General features: G+C 35.4%; 1 protein-coding gene across 7 annotated transcripts in view; it reads right to left on the bottom strand.

The window, feature by feature from the left end:
* The window catches only part of LOC100743196 (protein N-terminal asparagine amidohydrolase), a 27,334-nt gene that overhangs the window by 13,126 nt on the left and 1,008 nt on the right, over window positions 1-13,200 (bottom strand). For 2 of the 7 annotated variants that reach the window (XM_012390417.3, XM_012390414.3), the window contains exon 2: window positions 6,767-6,895. The gene's annotated coding sequence lies outside the window, so the exon portion shown is untranslated. Of the gene's footprint in view, window positions 1-779; window positions 1,276-1,387; window positions 1,502-6,766; window positions 6,896-9,280; window positions 9,429-12,926; window positions 13,177-13,200 lie in introns of those variants that run through there. The other 5 variants (XM_033323092.1, XM_012390415.3, XM_024370499.2 and 2 more) reach the window with 5 other exon arrangements.

The following is a 13,200-nucleotide window of genomic DNA, read 5'->3' as shown; positions in this document are numbered from 1 at the left end:
CCAGCCAGCCAGCCAGTCAGTCAGCCAGCCAGCCAGTCAACCAGCCAGTCAACTAACCAGTCAGCCTCTCTTCCTAATTTACTCGAAAGGTTAAGGTCATTTGCCCCGAATGACATTGTGTTTAACCTTTCGTTTGTTTAACGAGATTACTAACAAACCGAGAAGCGAAACTAGAGCGAGATTTCTTGAGATGCACCACCTCGCTGCTCATTCCTAAAATGATTTCCTATCAGTACGTTTTTTCGATTCTGATCTTTTATCTAAATGTAATTAATTTGGCGATCGGTCTTTTTCCTTGAAATTATTATCGACACGATTAATAAGTGGGGGGAGGAAACGCAAAAATAAGAAACGGGAAGTGAACAAAAGTTTTATGATCAATGAATGGCCTGTGTGCCTATATGTACATATTCTGAAACATATACATATAATACCTATGCATGATATAAATATATTTTGTATAAAACCAAAACGTTTTGATTTGAGTCGGCTTTCACCGTTTATGTATATTTTTATCATATTTCGATCGTAATTTCATCAAGCTTTCGAATAAAACACACTGCTACATTTTAAGTATAACGAAGACATGAGAGAAAAAGACAGATAGATAGATAGATAGATAGATAGATTAGAGAAAGAGAAAGAGAAAGAGAAAGAGAAAGAGAAAGAGAAAGAGAAAGAGAGAGAGAGTGAGAGAGAGTGAGAGAAGGGACAGGGAATGTAGCTCAATGTGAGAAACGTTTTCTTTTGACTTCTTTTCATCTTTTTAAAAAGCTCACCTTTTAAAAAGAACTACGAGGTGGTTACAATTTTCCAAATAGACGAAACTTTTCTTGATAGAAATGATATTGTCGAAGAGCCAATTTGAAAGATTGAAAATTTGAAAATCCTTAGCGTTTCTTCGCTAAATAGTCGATTTTTGATTATTGATTTTGAGCCGAAATCGTAGCTCTGTAATATACTCGGCTAGTTTCGATCGATAATGGATTTATTAAAATTGTCTACACATTTCCATCGATGACGTTCAGAGCAACACAGCAGACAGAGCAACATCGGGAAATTTTCGAGCAGAAGTTTGATTCATATTTCATAAGTGAAATGAATAATTTGTAAAATAACACAGATATACACAAAGTCAGAGCGCGATTAATCGTAGTATTTAATGCACACAATGTCTACGTGATAGAAGAATGAATCGCGATTCGATCGCGAAGAAATATTTGAAAGAACATGAATCCCAAATCAAGCACACGACTACGACTAAGCATTCACAACAACGTTTCATTCAATCGTCGTCTCGGTTAGGCTGAACTCATTAACAAATCGTGCTAATTATGGCTTCTATTATCGGTTAAAATGCCGATTGGTTGATCGGCGCGATCCATACACGGGTAGTGGGATGGGTTAAAATCCAGTCGGGACCAATCGAAGCGGGTGGTACCGATCAGATATCAAGTCGCCGCCGCTGCCGTTGCCGCCGCTGCCACCGCCGCCGCGCAGCCGACATCACCACCACGAATAACAAAATAACATGTTTGTTTCGCTTTTATACCTCCTCTCTTATTCTCCGTACCTCGAAAAGTGCTTTAAAATCAAAATCTTCTTCGCACAATGCTTTTTTCTTTCACTTATCTTGTAGCTGGTGTACCGCTTACAAATGATCGAAGCTATTACTAGAACAGTGGTAACATACTACTCTGCATCTAGTTTGATACACTATAGGTGTGCACTATAGTTTTATCAAAATTCATTGAGATACTAAATTAGTTTATACTTTATATATATTGTCATTTGAATCAAAACATAACAAAGTAACAAAACCAAATTTTAAAACTGAGATTTGATTTCTTACCTTTGAAAAGGTTAATTCGCGAAATGAATTGTCCATACTCTGACACTGATTATTTATGTACCTATCTCAAATTAAAGACATGGTAAGTTATGGAGGAAGATGGTAAAAATCGTGAACGGAAGATAAACATCAGAATAAAGATGCGTTGAGATTATGCTTGATTATATAAACTGTATTTTAATGACCTTTATCTCGATCGGTCGACATAATATATGTATGTATTCTCTCTTTGATATCCCTAACCTTTCTTATCTTCTACAGAAAATCTCTTCTTCCCCAAAACATTCTTCAACTATCGTATAATATAATAAATCTGAGAAAATGAAATTTCTTAAAATTTCTTAAATGCGATCTTCAGTCACTTATCAGAGTCATTTGTTTAACATTGTGTTTATTCTATGCGAGCATTTGTAATTCGTATTATAATTTTTTTTTCATTTTGCAAACGTATCTTTTGTGTTGTGCGTATATATTTATACAGGTGGGTTAGCAATATTCTTGATTTCATAGGAAATATCCTTCTTTTTTGCACAACGATCTTTTGTATACAACACATGGAACACGAGTCAGATACAAACTTCTGTAAGATGTAGAAAATGAAAATGACGTTCGCAGTAAATAAAGATTAGTGTATCGTTATACACCAAAGAACTGTCGTATTCGTATTCGTCGGACAACGTAGCATATAAATAGTCTTTCTATTCCTGCTCTTTGCGATTTCTCTGTAAGTCATTATATCCGGCTTATAAATATAAAAATATCGTTTCGATGCCTACCGAGAGAACACTATTATTTACTCATGGGGGAATGAATAATGAAAAAAATGCAGATTGCAAGTATATAACCATCCTTGTCATCCTGTATGATCTTTATCATCAAAGTTAATCAGATAAATAGATAGCAAGAATGAAATTTAGCTGAACGAAGAATTATCGACGAAATTATCGCGGAAAGACAAAAAGAAAGGAACAAATGTTAAGTCGAAAATGGAAAAAGATCAGTCGTAAAAAAGGGTAAGAAAAAGGATCGAAGGAAGGAGCGGTGGAAGGGCAAAAGAGAGAGAGGGAATGGAACGAAATATCTTGGTTGTTCGTGACCATAACCGGCGAAGAGGTTAGTAATAGGTTGGTCGGTGGTTGGTTGGTTGGTTGGTTGGTTGGATGGCTGACTAGCTGACTGTGCAGATCGAGCCACACGGAAATTCACTTGAAAAGTAGCCATTACCTTAATTATTGGTCTTTCGTAGAGAGACTATGTGCACGTTAGCCAGAATACGATGCGAAGTGTGTTGGTCGGTTCTCCTGTCCTGTACAATTGGTTGAGAATTCCTTTCCACGACATTTTGCTCAGAATCTATCGTTAACTTCGCAAGCTACTTGCAAGGATAATAAAAACGCAAAGAAACAAAAACGTTATATCGTCTAACGAAAGTATTTCGAAATCGTAAAGAAGCAATCGTAAAGAGCGATTAAAATAAAAGCATATTAGTAAAGGAAAGATATTCGCTAATAAAGTTAATATTCATAATAAAATTAGAAATAAAGTAAAATTTGCATAGCATTTGAAGGAACGTTCGAATGGCAACATGCGAGAAAATGGCCAAGTATGTACCTAAATCTCTCTCGGTCAGATTTTTTCACATTTACACGATCCTTGCTGTTTTCGAGGGTATAATTTCGGAACGGCATACCAGAAACTTGGTATCTGCTCCCCCTCGCTCGCTCGCTCTTCCTTCTTTCTACCGATTACTCGCATAATGCACGCCAACTACGTAGTTACACTCGCGCCACGTTACATGTACACCTATATACGGCTGAGTGTAATTACACAGCTAGGATGCGGCCACGCAGTTATTTATTTAAGCGTGCAAAGGGCCGTAGCCATTAACGGGTGCCTTTCCTCGAATCACCTTCTCTGTGGGGCTGGTATTCTAATGACTGGTAATTTCACTGAGAATCTCTACCAAGTAAATCTAAATGACTACGCGCGACTTTGCCCGAGCAAAACGAGCATTTTCAATCGAACAATTTTCCTCTTTCTATCGTCCACTTCCATGTGGTATACCATATACACCCGTCATTCACTTTGCTCCGCTTTATCTTCTCCTTAACCGATCATGACTTTTCGGTTCTGTTTATTCTGTTAAATCAATTCAATTCGCTTGATTAAATTAACCAATTAACGGCAAATTACCGTTATCATTATCGTTATCAGATATGGATATAGATTTTGTTGGGTAATTGAATCTTCGAGTCTAAAATACAACGATATCAATGTCATAGCTGATTAACTTCATCCTACTACAGTCCGCGGTATTCGCAAGGATATGCGGGTGCAATGCAATGAATATTTGTGTTAGCGTTATTATGCTATAGGAAAATGGAAAAATGATCGAAATGCGTGTTACGAAAGCCCTTCCCACACACACAATTCCACACTGTTTGTATACAGTATACTGTAATTGTAATATACAACGTCTGGTAAGCGGGGACAGCGCGAAAGAGCAATGGAAAATTTCACAGTGTGCCGCCGTCGCGTCGGTTCGATTGCAGACGTCACGAGTGAAATGATAAATTATTATTACCAACAGAGAATTGTTTACGCGAAATAAGGAGGAAGCAAAACGAGAAATCAAGTAACGAAATCGAATCATTCTGTGATAACAACACGAAAAAAGGAGGTCGACATCATTTAGTAACGCGTTTTATCTTGGGTGGAATTGACTTGCGAGTGCGACCAACTTGTGTCGTAACTTGTAACGACAATTCGATAATTTCACTGTAAAAATGTTCTTTTATTTCTTTTCTTTCTGGTTGTTCGTGCACAGCGAATCCAATTGCAACGATAATTTGATCGTTCTTTCCTCCAAGAAAATTGTTACGATTTATATACGTTACAAAGAACCAAATTAGTTGCGTAAAATTTCAACTGGCTTTCATTTGTAGCCAAGCGTTTTACCTAGTCATGCACCTCATCGTCGATATCAATGGATAGCTGAATTTATTTTGAATTTGGCGGGATCTACAAATCGAAGAATTCCGATTCTAACAGATAGCGTGAATAACGAAGAGCGAATATTACCGTTACCACCTATCGGTATTTATCAATAGTTATAGCAAATATTGTTTATTAAAGATATGAAACATCGCGATTAAATATCTATGCAACAATCGTGCTTATTTATTTGCTTTGTTCGGTTGGAGATGATTTTCTTCGTTCTTTTTTCGATTATTCGATTCAATAGATTAACGTTATACGAGGAAAGAATATCTACTAGTACTAAAGAACATCTAATCGCTACTACTACTACTACTACTACTACTACTACTACTATTACTACTACTACTACTACTACTACTACTGCTACTACCACTACTACTACTACAGATTAAACTAATCGTTGCATCACAAATGGTTTCTCTGCATGTTCAATGTAACAATAAGAATCTGCAGCACGTTCAATGTACAATAAGTTTTCGTTAATAACGGTACGTTTGTCGATGAATTAAAATCCTCGTTGAATCACTAGTACATGTATAATCCAAGATAGAAAATTTATCGAAAAGGTTATCAACGGAAACCGAGCAAAAGACATTCTAACTCATCGATTTACTTTTTTTATATACATATGTACGTACGATGGACATGAATAATTACCATATACAATTCAAAGGGATTCTACGCGGTTGGTTTTTTCCTCTTTCTAGATTACAACTAAAACATCTTGGAGAAATAAATGACTAAACCGTTTTACGATAAGATTAGTAGAGAACACGATCATCCTACATACTACGCCGAGGGAGAACCGACAATGAATTGAAAATAGAAAAATTCACTACGTTTGAGTGACGAAGCAATCTGACAATACAATCTGTTTTTTCCCCAATACGCAAATATCCCGATTAATTTTATGATCGTACATAATAATCGTGAATATTCCAATACGGTACGATTAAAGAATAACCGATATATGTATTATTCTAATTATCTGAATGAACAAACATTGAAAACATTGAAACAGAAAGTATGTACGTATTTAGTTAGACAAGTAAGAAACAAGCGAAATCATGAATACAGTAAAGGGACGTATGTAAGTATTTATAAGTGGTCACCGTGATCAGTCAAACTTTTACATCTTCGTCTTATCCCCAGTTTTCTTTCTGAAACCGAAAAGAGCCAGTCTGAACTAAATCGAATCGAATCGAATCGAATCGAATCGAATCGAATCGAATCGAATCGAATCGAATCGAATCAAAAATTTGTACACTAAAAAAAGACACGGACAGCAACCTGTTCGGTTTTAGCAGTTAAAATTATTGAATTTATAGTTTTTCCATAGTTGGAACGGGAGACGATAACGCACATAATAAGCATGCTCAGATAACGAGTAGCCGTTTGAGCTAACGTAGTCCGATAAACGGTGCCCAAATACCATATGTATATGCGTACATAAAAACGACCATCATCTAAAGCGGACCAACCACAAACAACTATTTACCAGATTGATTATCGAACATTCAAGTCTATCGATATCCTGATACTTTATTTCGACGTATTCGTTATACGTACAATGTTTGTTACCTAACGATCTCTAAAATGATCTTGTTTCAATGCAATGTTCTTCTCTTACCGAAACACCAATAATCCAAAGAATAAATATGTATCAAGACTTTATACATATACTTGACATAAAAGTAAATAGCGATTACAATATGATTACATTTGAAATGTAGATTTTAAAAAGAACAAAACAGCTGAAAATGTAATATAATGTAAAATCGGATGTTCGCCCAAACCCGAAAGAGGAAGACTAAGTAAAATAAATAATATGGTTAAATTTTTAGTCGTTTCGATTCGTCATCGATATGGGAGTGCAATCGCAATATTGGATCGCAAGCGTTTTTTCATACTCACTTTACGGTTCTTCGGATTTTTCTTCAAACTGATCGACACGTTCCTGCCGCCATTTTTGAGAAATATGCTGCGTTTGGTATTGCTTTCGTTCCTTTTTTGCTTTTCCTCCTTCAACTTTTCGCGATCTTTCTGCAATATTAAAAAAGGAAAAGTTTTGAAAACGAAGCTTGAAAACCAGCACCAAATTTATGATTTGAACATTCATTCAATTCAAACGTTTTTGTCGTGCCTTTCCTCTCTAAATTTGATTCGTTGATATTCCTTCAAACACTCCTAAGTCGTATTGGTTAAATACGCGCATGTATTTGTCGTGTGATATGTATCTCCTATTCGAGTGAAATAAAACGAGACATTTTTTACGTTCAAGTCTAAACATTTTTCCCTCTCACTCCATTTGTTACATCCACAGGAAGGTTCTAACAATTGGAATGACTCATCACGAGTAACGGTAAATTATACCTACGTTCATTCGCTCTAACTTAGATATTACAAGCATCATAAAAATGCATTTACGTTGATGCGAGGTTTACTTAGATCATATGAATCGATTAAACAATAGGAAATAAAGCTGTCGGTAGAAAAATCTCTCTAAAATTAAAAAAAAATTTAGAACATAGCTCGTTTGTTGGTTGTGTCGTGAATTGCACTCTACCCTGCTTACGTCACGTTACAGGAAACCAAATCCAGCGATTCTTATTTTCTTTTCAATACTTTCTGGTGCCCCCACTGTCTAGCGTTCATAGAAAGAAGAAAACACACACAAAAAAAGAGAGAAAAGAAGAAAGGAAGAAAGGAAGGAAGGAACAACCAACTACATATGCCATATGCTCTCAAATAACATAACTATAGTACCTATACATACGTACAATCGTAGTAAGTGAATTTGCATACAGTAGCCCAGCAAGCCTGCAATCGTCTGATTCTCTACATATTTATGCGCTACGACTTCCTCCGATTGTTTATAAACGTATTCGTTTATACTGGATGAACAATGTGACGAACTTATATTCTTTTTCTTTTTCCTTTTTTCATATACTCTTGCACGTACAATATGCAGTCGACTTTAATCGGAACACGATTAAAACGCGTTCTATGTTCCTGTATTTGATACGAAGTTATCAATTTGTCGACAGTTAAATATCGAAAGACTAGTACCTACGTTTACCTGCAAACGGTAATGGCAATTATAATTCCATAATTACGCTGATCTGTTGTCAAAATGTGTGATTACGCGCATCTAATCCGTGCACGCACGCAATTGTATAGGTGAAAAGAATACGGATAGGATTCACGGCGTGAACGGCGCGTGCGTGGACACGGACGTAAGTACATGTGCACGTACACCACAAGCTAGTCCGCATTCCACGAGTGGAACAACCGGTACACGGTCCAGTGACTCTCAAGTTGCATCTCTCAAAGTTGTGTTCGAATGGGATGGAATCGTTATGCAACAGACAACAGAAGACGAGAGTCAGTGGCCCGTTGGATTCACGGAAGGTGAACTGTTCTTCCGGGTCCTCTTCTCTTCTTTTCCTATCTCACTACCTTTCTTCTCTCTTTTTCCTCTTTACTCATTTCATTCGTTTAGTTTCGTCACTTACACAGCGAACACGCGCTTATAGTTTGCGGATGGATTGAAATCGAAAGTCGTACTGTCCGTAACACAAAAGAAAAATGACGCACACCTGTTTCTTACAGATAGTCGTCACTTTTTCCCCTCTTTCTCTTTGGTTTCTCGATTCTACTTATCACGTGTATCTGTGTCCCAATTCTACGAGATAGCATGCTCTTCGATATCCGCGTTCATACAAAATACGGTTAGAGTTAAAATGCAATTGTCTTATCGATCCGAACAGGACGCACTTATCTAACGACTCGCTTAACCGTGGTATTTTCTTTATTTATTTAAAAAATGTTCCTCTGTAAAACAACGATAATCAATTTGATAGAATAATAAATTGCTACAACTCTATCTTTCCCTCGAATACGTCTGGGTCTAAGGATATCAGTGTCAAAATATCGGCGTCAAAAAGTATTAGTAGAACAATCGTGGTGTAACTCGATACCCTCAACGCTAAGTTTTGGCAACAATTAATATTTTGCAGGGCAGTAATAATACGTTCGTAAATCTCTGTGAGCGATAATTATCTAGGGAGCTAGAGTGAATCTAAATTTCTAATCTGCCCCTCCCTCCTGCCCTTTCTCTCTCTCTCCCCCCCCCTCCTTCATGCCTCGAGCTAACAATAAGCTTAAATCTGAGTTTCTGATTTATGTAGACCCCGTAGGGAGTGCAGTTACCAGGCCACTCTACACTCCACACATTACACAGTACACACTACGCACACCTTCTTTACCCTCAACGCGCATACGTAGATACACTTCTATGTATATATTCACATACCTAGTGTATATACTATATACGTAAGTACATCCATATGCTTACATCTATTCCCGGTGCGATGTTGCAACGATACGCATGTACGCAAGACACATTATCCTATTAGTGGTACTTACCTATACGTGTCGATGAAACGCATCACAACATATTCCTATGAATATAAACACCGAGTATGTGTATCTGTTGAACCGTAGTGCGAATGAATTTGTCCAGACGCATACGTAACGATGCGTCAACAAAACATATATATGCACTTAAAATCAACTTTTATACAACTGTCGTCAAATTTTAATTGGACTTTATTGAAGTAAAAAGTAATCTATGATAATAGTATTTTTATGTAAAAGCTTTTTTAAAGGCAATGACCTATTATTTCCACAAATTTCTACGCACACGTAAAGCAACTTAAAAGAAAAGGCGTCGGCAAACAAATATATAAAATATCAAAGAACAAAAAAATTAAAAATTCGTTCACAATATCTCATGTCCGATCCGATCGATACAATATTTCGTTTCGTGTTTAAATTCTGCGTCTAATTTGATAGGATAGGAAATATAATAAATTTGACAATAATATCAAATTTCATTCAAAATCACCAATAATCGACAAATACGAAGATCTAAGAACAAGTAGAACAAAAAAACAACACTCGTATAAAGGTGTATGCGAATTAACGTTACAAAAAGGAAACCGAGCCGTATCGAATCATATCGAGTCATCGAGTCGTGCATAACATTGAAACGTTACGGAAAATGATGGTATATCGTTGGATGGCAAGTGGTAAGTAAGTAGCTGTCACAGATGAACTAGCGGAAGAGTAAAAGGTTAACACCCTCTACTAGCCTTAAGAGCATCTTAACTCAGTTTAGTCCGTGACTTAAGAGAGTTTCGAGAGCCGAGAGACTCGTGTAACCACCACTACTATTATCACCAGCTCTACTCTTAAATACACATACAGTATACATCCATATTCTCATCTCCCTGCCGCCGCGCTGCCTTTATCATCATTTGAAAAGAACTTCAAAATCTTATATTTCCAATCAAGATACCTCCATTTAATCATGTTACTGTTTCCAATTTCTTCTAACCAATTGATGATTATTCTCAATCGAATTTTGCAAAAAATGCAAAAGAGTGAAATATCTACCGTATATACTTTAGTCTGGCATATTTGTTTTCTTCTCCTTCATTGGAACGTCTAAAAAATTTAATAATTATTAAAGTACAAAAAAAAAAAAAAAAATTCAGGTTAAAATTAAGTCAATAGGAAATTGTGGCAGTTTATAGCTCGAGTTTGTGCGAATACCGGCGATTAGTTACAATTTCATGCACAAATCACTCTAATATTTTCCTATTAAGCCATATAACCACGTTGCACGAGTTCCTATTACAGTTGCAGAGGAATATATAATATAGCCTAAGTATATACTATGCTATATTATATATGTCCATACATAAAGTACAGTGGTGTACATATTAAACATGTACACAAAGGAATACTTAAACTCTTTTCAATCACATATGAATATGTGCGATGAGTCTAATAATAATTATGCGTGTCTAATGTTCAAGAATAAAAGTAAAAACTGCGAGATTTCGGATCGTTACATAGAATACTCAAAATAGAATTATAATTAGAAAATTAATAGAATAGTGAGAGCAATCATAAACGATGGATGAATTTTTGTAACTTATGAGTATAAAAATTCTATTTCCTCTTTAAAAAAAAAAGGAAATAAGTAAAATGTATGAAATTAACCGTATTTCATTAAAAGAAGATAAAAGCAACAGTTTCAAGGACGCAAAATAAAAATATACAGATTTTTGATAAAAATCGTAGAAATAATTGAAAGAGCGAAGGAAAAGAAAAAGGGAAAGGTAGAAAAAGATGGATAATATAAGATCGAAGAATGGCAAAATATTAGAAAAGAGAAATGAACTTGGACATACAGAATATATGGTTGGGCGAGTAAAGAGAATAGATGAAATAAATACAAAATAAATGAAAAAAAATTAAATGTACAAACGGTAGAGTAAGTAAAAAAATATATCGAAAAAATGGGTCGACGATTCTGGTTAGTGGTTAATAGTTGTGGGCCATGCATAACTATTCTAATCTAAATGTAGCTATGTAATACTAACTTAACATTATCATATAATAATATAATAGACTATGTAATCTAAACATAAACTAATCTAAACGTAACACCTATAGCAAGTATTGTATACACACGTGGTGTTCAAGAAAATGCTTGATACCAAGAACACACGTAGACAAGATACAACACCGAAGCCTCATGGCTTCAGGGTCCCAGCCACGGCCAGATTAATGAAGTTCATTCGCACAGTGACTCTCAATCGTTAATCGGTATTTCGTAAAGCTATTTTAGTTTTCGCTATACCCAACAATTTTTCTTTTTTTCAGGCTTTAATTACAAAAAAATTCCGGTAATATTGCAATTAGTAAAACAACTGATAGCAATATACCACTTCCTATAACGAATATTTCTTCAAATTTTGCTATTATATCATATAACTTTATCATTAATACAATCTCATCAAAAAATCAACTTGTTGGCTAGCTTCAAATATTATATATATATATTATATATAATTATTTGCATTATTAATTATAATTATTTGCATTAAATATATATGTCTGTGTATGAACGCACGGTCTTTTCGCGAACAATTAAGTTTCATCGTCCATCTATTTTATGAGTCAATTTTATTCTGTGCTTAATAATTCAAGAATAACAGGAACGCAAAAGAGTATTTTCCAATCGATGTTTAAGTGGTCTTATTTTTCAATATTCTTCATTTTTAAGTAATTTTCACATAAGTTTCAGTTCAAACGTTAACGTAATATTTAAATTAAGTAATTTCACTTATATAATATTAGACAAGTACAATAAAATATTGTTTCTTTCTTTCATCAACAAATTTGATAATTTATATTATCTAAACATTTTATAGAAAAATTAAATCCAGATTTACGGTACGATATATTGATATATCTATCGACCGATTAATCTACAAGAAAACAATATTAAAAGAACGAAAGGTGAAAAAGAAAACCGAATTTGATTGATCGACAAAAGAACTCAAATAGCATTACAATACGAGTACACTGTATACGACGCGCCGATTTCCTGTATGCCTGTATGTAATGCGACACTCGGCTTCGATAGTGTACACGTTGTCGCTTGTAAATTGTGCAAGTTGTTCTACGACGCAATTTTCCTACATACATATGTATACAGATATGTACAGCTTTTCACTTGATATCACTTGTATACCTCCACCTTTGCATACTTTACAATGCGTATGAAAATTCGAGAACTTTATATGCTCTGTTTCATTTTATCTCAATTGCCTTAGTAGATGTTAGAAATTAAATAGATTATGCTCATCTTTGTTTTTATATGCGAATATTATCATATCTGCATTACTTGCACGTGTGAAATTATAAAAACTATAAAATTCTAAAATTATAAAATTCTAACGGCAACTACACTATTTTATTAGACCATTTGCGGGCTTACAGGTCATGATATGCGAGTCGTAAAAAATTGTTTACAAACACATTGTCTTGGCGGTTGACTCCCAACGTTTACAAATACGTTAGAAACAGTTGTGCGCCGTGGCGTACTGAATCAAAAATTATAAGAATTTGTCAGAAATTAAAAATCTGTGAAAACCAACATTTTTTGTGTAATATACTTTTAATAAGTTTCAACATCGACAATGACAGCACTTACCACTTTACGGCAGTTGATTGAACAAATGGTGTCCGATTTTGCAAATAGGTGATGAAAAGGTAATGTCTAGTAATGTTGAACCTGCATTCGACAGGGCAACGAGGAGATTGCTATCGTAAAGTAGTAGTTACGCAACAAGCAACTGGTTGTATGTATACACACGCGTTGTAGTCGATCCGAAACGAAACGTCAGTGGTCACACTGTCATCGTCACTGTCATCGTCACCGTCACCGTCACCGTCGCCGTCACAGCCGCCGTCGCCGTCACAGCCGC

Source organism: Bombus impatiens, unplaced genomic scaffold (assembly GCF_000188095.3).
Source record: "Bombus impatiens unplaced genomic scaffold, BIMP_2.2 scf_0775, whole genome shotgun sequence".
In the NCBI taxonomy this organism is placed as follows: Eukaryota; Metazoa; Arthropoda; class Insecta; order Hymenoptera; family Apidae; genus Bombus; species Bombus impatiens.
The sequence above is the reverse complement of the archived record's forward strand: the minus strand, read 5'-3'. Positions and strand labels throughout refer to the sequence as shown.